The sequence below is a fragment of the Nycticebus coucang genome, chromosome 21, assembly GCF_027406575.1.
Source record: "Nycticebus coucang isolate mNycCou1 chromosome 21, mNycCou1.pri, whole genome shotgun sequence".
In the NCBI taxonomy this organism is placed as follows: Eukaryota; Metazoa; Chordata; class Mammalia; order Primates; family Lorisidae; genus Nycticebus; species Nycticebus coucang.
The window spans coordinates 43,398,420-43,406,634 of record NC_069800.1 but is presented as its reverse complement, the minus strand read 5'-3'; the positions used below and the strand labels follow the sequence as shown (position 1 = coordinate 43,406,634).

At 46.8% G+C, this 8,215-nt stretch overlaps 1 protein-coding gene across 1 annotated transcript in view; it reads right to left on the bottom strand.

The window, feature by feature from the left end:
- The window catches only part of MYL9 (myosin light chain 9), a 183,149-nt gene that overhangs the window by 111,529 nt on the left and 63,405 nt on the right, over positions 1-8,215 (bottom strand). The window lies entirely within an intron of this gene.

The window sequence follows — 8,215 nt, the reverse complement described above, 5'->3', positions numbered from 1 at the left end:
GACTCCAAAAATCTGTGTTCTTAACACTTAAGCTTTCAGTCTTAAAGAATATTAACATGGGCGGCACCTGTGGCTTAGTGAGTAGGGCGCCGGCCTCATATACCGAGGATAGCGGGTTCGAACTGGGCCTGGCTGGGCGTTGTGGCCGGCGCCTGTAGTCCCAGGTTATCTGGAGACTGAGGCAAGAGAATCACTTAAGCCCAAGAGTTGGAGGTTGCTGTGATCTATGACGCCACACTGCTCTACCGAGGGCGACAAGGTGAGACTCTGTCTCAAAAAAAAAAAAAAATTAACAAAGTGAGAACATCCATTACATACCTTTCAACATTCACCTGTAGTTCCTGACTTTAGATGAGCAACAAAATCTCCTAGGGAGATGGTGTTTCCCACTCCAACCCCACCCTAAGATCCTGTTTCAGTAGATTGAGTGATGGTGGCTCCCAAAGGTGATACTCATGGCCACAGGCATTATTGTGTCTGGCCCTGATGGAAGGGCAATATTCTTTCTTTTTTTTTTTTGTGGTTTTTGGCCGGGGCTGGGTTTGAACCCGCCACCTCCGGCATATGGGACCGGCGCCCTACTCACTGAGCCACAGGCGCCACCCCGAAAGGGCAATATTCTTGATATCAGCGCACACCTTTATTCCTAATTGCTCTAGAGACAAACACCACTCTGTCAGTAGAATGTTGGAAGAACACCTAGCTCATGGCCAAAACATAAGTTTTCACTGTGCAAGCAAAGGTGTGTATTGGAGGCTCGGTGCCTGTGGCTCAAGCCGCTAAGGCATCAGTCACATACACCTGAGCTGGCAGGTTCGAATCCAGCCCCAGCCTGCCAAACAACAATGACGGCTGCAAACAAAAAATAGCCGGGCGTTGTGGCAGGTGCCTGTAGTCCCAACTACTTGGGAGGCAGAGGCAGGAGAATTGCTTAAACCCAGGAGTTGGAGGTCGCTGTGAACTGTGATGCCACGGTACTCTACCCAGGGCGACAGCTTGAGGCTCTGTCTAAAAAAAAAAAAAAAAGTGTGTATTGGAGGATTAGGAAAGACTGATCTCTGAAAGAAGAGTAGGGGTTAAGAAAGAGGGGACGAGGAGAGAGCGCATTCAGGGAGATAACCATGTCAGCTGATGGTGAAGTATAAAGCCATAAGTAGGGGAAGGAAATGGAAGAATCATACTGAGAATTTACTTTTAATCCTAAGAGTTCAGGAAGCCACAGAGAGGATTCAAGAAGGGAAAGTGATTAGGTTTACATCTTAGATCACTCTTGCTGGCTCAGTGCCTATGGCTCAAGCGGCTAAGGTGCCAGCCAGATACACCTGAGATGGTGGGTTCAAATCCAGCCCAGCCTGCCAAACAATAATGACGGCTGCCACCAAAAAAAAAGCCAGGTGTTGTGGCAGGTGCCTGTAGTCCCAGCTACTTGGGAGGCAGTGGCAGGAGAATCGCTTGAGCCCAGGAGTTGGAGGTTGCTGTGAACTGTGATGCTATGGCACTCTACCCAGGGCGACAGCTTGAGGCTCTGTCTCAAAAAAAAAAAAAAAAATCACTCTTGCTGTTTTTTGGAGGACTGGATCAGTTTAAAGCAGCAACCTGTGTGGGACCCCTTTGTAATGATGAAAATACATCCTGCATATCAGATATTTACATTACGATTCATAACAGTAGCAAAATTACAGTTATGAAGTAGCAATGAAAATAATTTTATGGTTGGGGGTCACCACAACATGAGGAAATGTATTAAAGGGTCACGGCCTTAGGAGGAATTAGGAAGGCTGAAAACCACCGAGTCAAAGGCTGGCTAGTTAAAAGGCTGTTAAAGTCATTTAGGTGAGAGTGGGATTACTGAAGAGGGAGAAAATTGGTTATAAAGTTCTTTTTCTTTTCTTTTTTTTTTTTTTTTGAGACAAAGCCTCACTGTGGTGCCCTCAGTAGAGTGCCCTGGTGTCATAGCTCACAGCAACCTCAAACTCTTGGGCTTAAGCAATTCTTTTGTCTCAGCCTCCCAAGTAGCTGAGACTATAGGTGCTGGCCACAACATCCAGCTACTTTTCTGTTGCACTTGTCATTCTTGCTTTGCTGGCCCCAGGCCGGGTTCGAACCCACCAGCCTTGGTGTATGTGGCTGGCGCTGTAACCACTGTGCTACAGGTGCTGGGGTGATAAAGTTCCTTTTATTTTTATTTTTTTTTTTGTAGAGACAGTCTCGCTTTATGGCCCTCAGAGTGCTGTGACCTCACACAGCTCACAGCAACCTCCAACTCCTGGGCTTAAGCGATTCTCTTGGCTCAGCCTCCCGAGTAGCTGGGACTACAGGCACCCGCCACAACGCCCGGCTATTTCTATTTGTAAAATTTTTTTAGGAAGCAGTAGCATACAAGGGTACTAAGACACTTATTTTTTCTGTTGTTTTGATGTTAGCCATACTACTGGGTATGAAGTAGTATTTCATTGTGGTTTTGATTAGCATTTGTAAAATTGATCATCTAGGTAGTGGTTAATAATATTGATCATCCATTCATTAGCTTATTTTGGAAATTCTTTAGCTATTTCTGCCTAAATCCTTATTCTGGATATTAATCCCTTATCATATATGTGATTTTCAAATTTTTCTCTCTGGGGTTTGCCTTTTTAGTCTGTTGTTAGAATCCTTGGATGCATAGAAGTTTGTTTGTTCAATTTTTTTTTTTTTTTTTGCAGTTTTTTGGCTGGGGCTGGGTTTGAACCCACCACCTCTGGCATATGGGGCTGGTGCCCCACTCCATTGAGGCACAGGCGCCGCCCGAGTTTATTTGTTTTTGAGGCCTCTGAGTGCCCTGTTACCATAGCTCACTGCAACCTCAAACTCCTGGGCTCAAGCAGTCCATCTGCCTCCATCTCTCAAAGTGCTAGGATTACAGGCAGGAGCTACTGCACTGGGCCTGCATAAAAGTTTTTAATTTTCATGAACTCCAATTTTTCTTTTCTTTATTTTTTAGAGACAGAGTCTCACTTTGTCGCCCTCGGTAGGTAGAGTGCTGTGATGTCACCGCTTGCAGCAACCTCTAACTCCTGGGCTTAGGCGATTCTCTTGCCTCAGCCTCCCAGGTGAGTAGCTGGGATCACAGGTGCCCACCACAACGCCCAGCTATTTTTTTGTTGCGGTTTGGCTGGGGCTGGGTTTGAACCCGCCACCCTCGGTATATGGGGTAGGTGCCCTACCCACTGAGCCAAGGTGCCGCCCCTGGTCATGTTTTGTTGTTGCCTACAATAAATGTTATACTAACAGTTCATGAGTCGTTACTAGGTGCCAGTCACTTTGCTAAATGTTTTTTCTTTGAGACAGAGTCTCACTTTGTCTCCCCTGGTAGAGTGCCATGGCATCATAGCTCACAGCAACCTCAGACTCTCAAAACAAAAAAAAAGAATATATAGGGCGGCACCTGTGGCTCAGTCAGTAAGGTGCCGGCCCCATATACTGAGGGTGGCGGGTTCAAACCCGGCCCCGGCCGAACTGCAACAAAAAAATAGCCGGGCATTGTGGCGGGCGCCTGTAGTCCCAGCTGCTTGGGAGGCTGAGGCAAGAGAATTGCTTAAGCCCAGGAGTTGGAGGTTGCTGTGAGCTGTGTGATGCCACGGCACTCTACCCAGGGCCATAAAGTGAGACTCTGTCTCTACAAAAAAAAAAAAAAAGAAGAATATATGTATTATATATAACTATATATTATATATATCATGTATATTATATATTATACATAAGCGATTCTCTTGCCTCAGCCTCCTGAGTAGCTGGGACTACAGGCGCCTGCCACAATACCTGGCTATTTTTAGACAGGGTCTTACTCTAGCTCAGGCTGGTCTCGAACTCCTGACCTTAGGCTTTCCACCACCTCGGCCTCCCAGAGTGCTGGGATTACAGGCGTGAGCCATTGCGCCCAGCCTAGGAATCTGTATTTCTATAAGATCTCCTGATGATCTTGATGTATATCTAGGCTTGAGAATCATACTCTGGGTAGTTACTTCCTGTTCTGCCACTTAAAAGTTATGTGGTATAAGGGTGGTGCCTATGGCTCAGTGAGCAGGGCGCCGGCTCCATATACCGATGGTGGTGGGTTCAAACCCAGCCCCGGCCAAACTGCAAGAAAAAAAAATAGCCGGTTATTGTAGCAGGCGCCTGTAGTCCCAGCTACTGGGGAGGCTGAGGCAAGAGAATCGCCTAAACCCAGGAGTTGGAGGTTGCTGTGAGCTGTGATGTAATAGCAGTCTCTACCAAGGGTGATAAAGTGAAAATCTGTCTCAAAAAAAAAAAAAGTTATGTGGTATGGGGCAGTGTCTGTGGCTCAGTGGGTAGGGTGCTGGCCCTATATACCAAGGGTGGCGGGTTCAAACCCGGCCCCGCCCAAACTGCAACAAAAAAATAGCCCAGGGTTGAGGCCCGTGCCTATAGTTGGAGTTTGCTGAGAGTTGTGTGACACCACGGCACTCTACTGAGGGCGATAGAGTGAGACTCTGTATCTACAAAAAAAAAAAAAAAAAGTTACGTGGTCTGGGGTAAATTATTATTATTTTTTGTAGAGACAGAGTCTCACTTGATTACCCTTGGTAGAGTGCAGGGGCATCACACAGCTCACAGCAACCTCCAACTCATTGGGCTTAAATGATTCTCTTGCCTCAGCCTCCCAAGTAGCTGAGACTACAGGCGCCCACCACAACGCCTGGCTATTTTTTGTTGCAGTTTGGCCAGAGTCGGGTTTGAACCTGCCACCCTTGGTATATGGGGCCGGCGCCTTACCGACTGAGCCACAGGCACGGCCCTGGGGTAGATTATTTTAAGGGATCTGTTTTTTCCTCAGCTCTGTGCTGAAACCAAGGGGGGGGTACAGATAGTAACAGATGGTAACACTAACATAAGTTGTACAATTTCATCCTCCCAAGAGATGAGTATTGGCAGTGCCTGTAGCTCAGTGGGTAGGGCACCGGCCACATATACCAAGGCTGGCGGGTTCAAACCTAGCCCGGTCCAGCTAAAACAACGATGACAACTGTGACCAAAAAAATGGCTGGGCGTTGTGGCTGGTTCCTGGTCCCAGCTACTTGGGAGACTGAGGCGAGAGAATCTCTTAAGCCCAAGAGTTCGAGGTTGCTGTGACGCCATGGCTTTACCTAGGGTGACAGCTTGAAACTTTGTCTCAAAATAAATAAATAAATAAATAAAAAGAGATGAGTATTACTATTGCCACTTTACTGATAAGGAAATTGACATTTGTAGTAGTGGATTTACTTGTTTATGGTCATGACAGCTAATCAGGGACAGACCCAGAATTGAACCCAGGCATAGATCAGAGAGAAGTGCTTTGCAATCAGTAACAGTGACAGCTGTGATCATTATTTCCAAGTCCCTTCTGAGTGCCAGATCTTATTCTCTGTGGCCATAGTGCCTGCCACACTAGGGCAGACCTGGTTTCTGCCCTCTGGGGGTTTTCATGTAGCAGCTTTCAAACTAGAGCATTTTTTTTTTTTTTTTGAGACAGAGCCTCAAGCTGTCGCTCTGGGTAGAGTGCCGTGGCATCACAGTTCACAGCAACCTCCAACTCCTGGGCTTAAGTGATTCTCTTGCCTCAGCCTCCCAAGTAGCTGGGACTACAGGCACCCACCACAACGCCTAGCTGTGTTTTGGTTGTAGTTGTCATTGTTGTTTGAGGGGCCCCAGCTGGATTTGAACCCGCCAGCTCTGGTGTATGTGGCTGGCGCTGAGCCATCAAATTAGTGTGTACTTTTAAAATCTAGAGTCCTGAGTCCCACCCCAGAGATCTTACTAACAGGGCTCAGTTTTCAGTGGGAAGGAGGGAAAAGTTTCTTTTTTTTTTTTTTGTAGAGACAGAGTCTCACTGTACCACCCTCGGGTAGAGTGCCGTGGCGTCACAGGGCTCACAGCAACCTCTAACTCTTGGGCTTACGCGATTCTCTTGCCTCAGCCTCCAGAGCAGCTGGGACTACAGGCGCCCGCCACAACACCCAGCTATTTTTCTGTTGCAGTTTGGCCGGGGCTGGGTCCGAACCCGCCACCCTCGGCATATGGGGCCGGCACCCTACTCACTGAGCCACAGGCGCCGCCCCAAGGGAAAAGTTTCTGATGGTTCTGAGGCTGGGGACCATGGAGAAAGTGCCACTCAAATAGTGGGAAGGTTTCTGAGACCTTCCCTGATGCCAAGACTAAAGAGTACCATACCTCTTTTATCACTAACACCACTTTTTTCAACTATTCGAAACAAGGTCCAAATTGATGTTGATATCCAAGGACTTAAATGATCATTTTGGTGCCCTATTAGTAACAGGAAGTAGGTAATTAACATACTGAGCCCAAAGAGACAGCAGGTAACTTAATACAGGGGCAGAGATGCATTTTAAAGTGGTTTCCTAAATAAGGCTGTTACAAGGTGGGTGTCCCTAGATTCCTAGCTTCAGAGGGGCCCTAGCTACTTTGTCCCTTTGTCAACTTTGTCTTGTGTTTGCTGACTCCAGGACTCAGAAGCTCATCAATTGGGGCTCAGTGCATAAGACATTTTTTAATTCTTTGAAACAGTTATATAAGAAGCCATCTCTCCTTATGTGGTTGAACCATCCAAATTTCCTCCCCTTTTAGGGAAAATTACTGTTTTCCAAGATGTGGAATGACTATTAAACTAATTTTCAAGAATTCTTCCAGCATGTTCCTGTTCTGCCAAACCCCAGGGTCAAGCATCCAGTTTGAGAGGGAAGTGGGGAAAATTTGGACCATGGATGAGTGGCAAAGGAGTTAGGGGTCTTTAATCTGGGAATCTTTTTTTTTTTTTGTAGAGACAGAGTCTCACTTTATGGCCCTCAGTAGAGTGCCCTGGCCTCACACAGCTCACAGCAACCTCCAACTCCTGGGCTTAAGCGATTCTCTTGCCTCAGCCTCCTGAGCAGCTGGGACTACAGGCGCCCGCCATAACGCCCGGCTATTTTTTGGTTGCAGTTTGGCTGGGGCCGGCGCCTTACTGACTGAGCCACAAGTGCCCCCCCCCCTTTTTTTTTTTGAGACAGAGCCTCAAGCTATTGCCCTGGGTAGAGTGCCATGGCATCATAGCTCACAGCAACCTCAAACTCCTGGGCTCAAGCAAGTCTCCTGTCTCTGCCTCCCAAGTAGCTGGGACTACAGGCACCTGCCACAACGCCCGGCTATTTTTTGGTTCCAGCAGTCGTTGTTTGGCAGGCCTGGGCTGGATTTGAACCCACCAGCTCAGGTATATGTGGCTGGTGCCTTAGCGGCTTGAGCCACAGGCACTGAGCCTAATCTGGGAGTCTTGAGTGGGGAAGACTACTCCAGATACCAGAGGAGAGTGACCTGTGGGAGACTGAACATCCTTAATCCTGGGATACTGGGGAGAAATCACAAAGAAGCTGATTTAGTTCACAGAAGAAACTTCTCTTGCTTAGCTCCATACCACCATTACACAGCTGCATGTCAGATATTACTGCCCATTAGATCAAATACATTCCAGGCAGACTTCAGAGTGACACTGAAGCAGGAGACTTGAACTCAAATCCTAGCTCCATACTTACAAGGTTGGACAATTAAGTTCATGAACTTCTCCTAGTAAAAATGCTACATTACCTCATTGCTGAATATGGTCACCTTTGAAGTACTACCCATGGCCATTTGGTTACCATAGTGATATTTAGCTACTAGGTATGTGCATGTAGAACTTTTTTCCTAGGATAAGTTCATAAACTTAATTGTCAGGCCTCCTATGACAATAGCCCTGATGGCCATTCCAAAAAGTGCTTTGAAGGGTAGACTAGGTGCTGGTGTCAATGCATAGCTTTCCAACAAGTACTTTGATGATGACTATAGTGTGGCGCCTGTGGCTCAAGGAGTGGGGCGATGAAGAGTGGCAGGTTTGAACCCAGCCCCGGCCAAAATTGGAAAAAAAAAGAAAAAGTGATATTCAGCAAAGAGGTATGTGGTATCTTTTTCTAGGATGAGCTTGCAAACTTAATTTATCCAGCCTCGTACCCCAACTATATGAGTTTAGGCAAGTTAACTCAGTTTTATCACCTAAAGGGCAATCTCACTTTTGTATATGTACATAAAAAATTAAGAACGAATGAACATTGATCACATAAGCCCAGACAGACCCAGCAAAACTTGATGTTCACTACTGTTTCAGACCTTGGTTTCTGTAGTTTGGGCTGCAACCAGTGTACTGTCA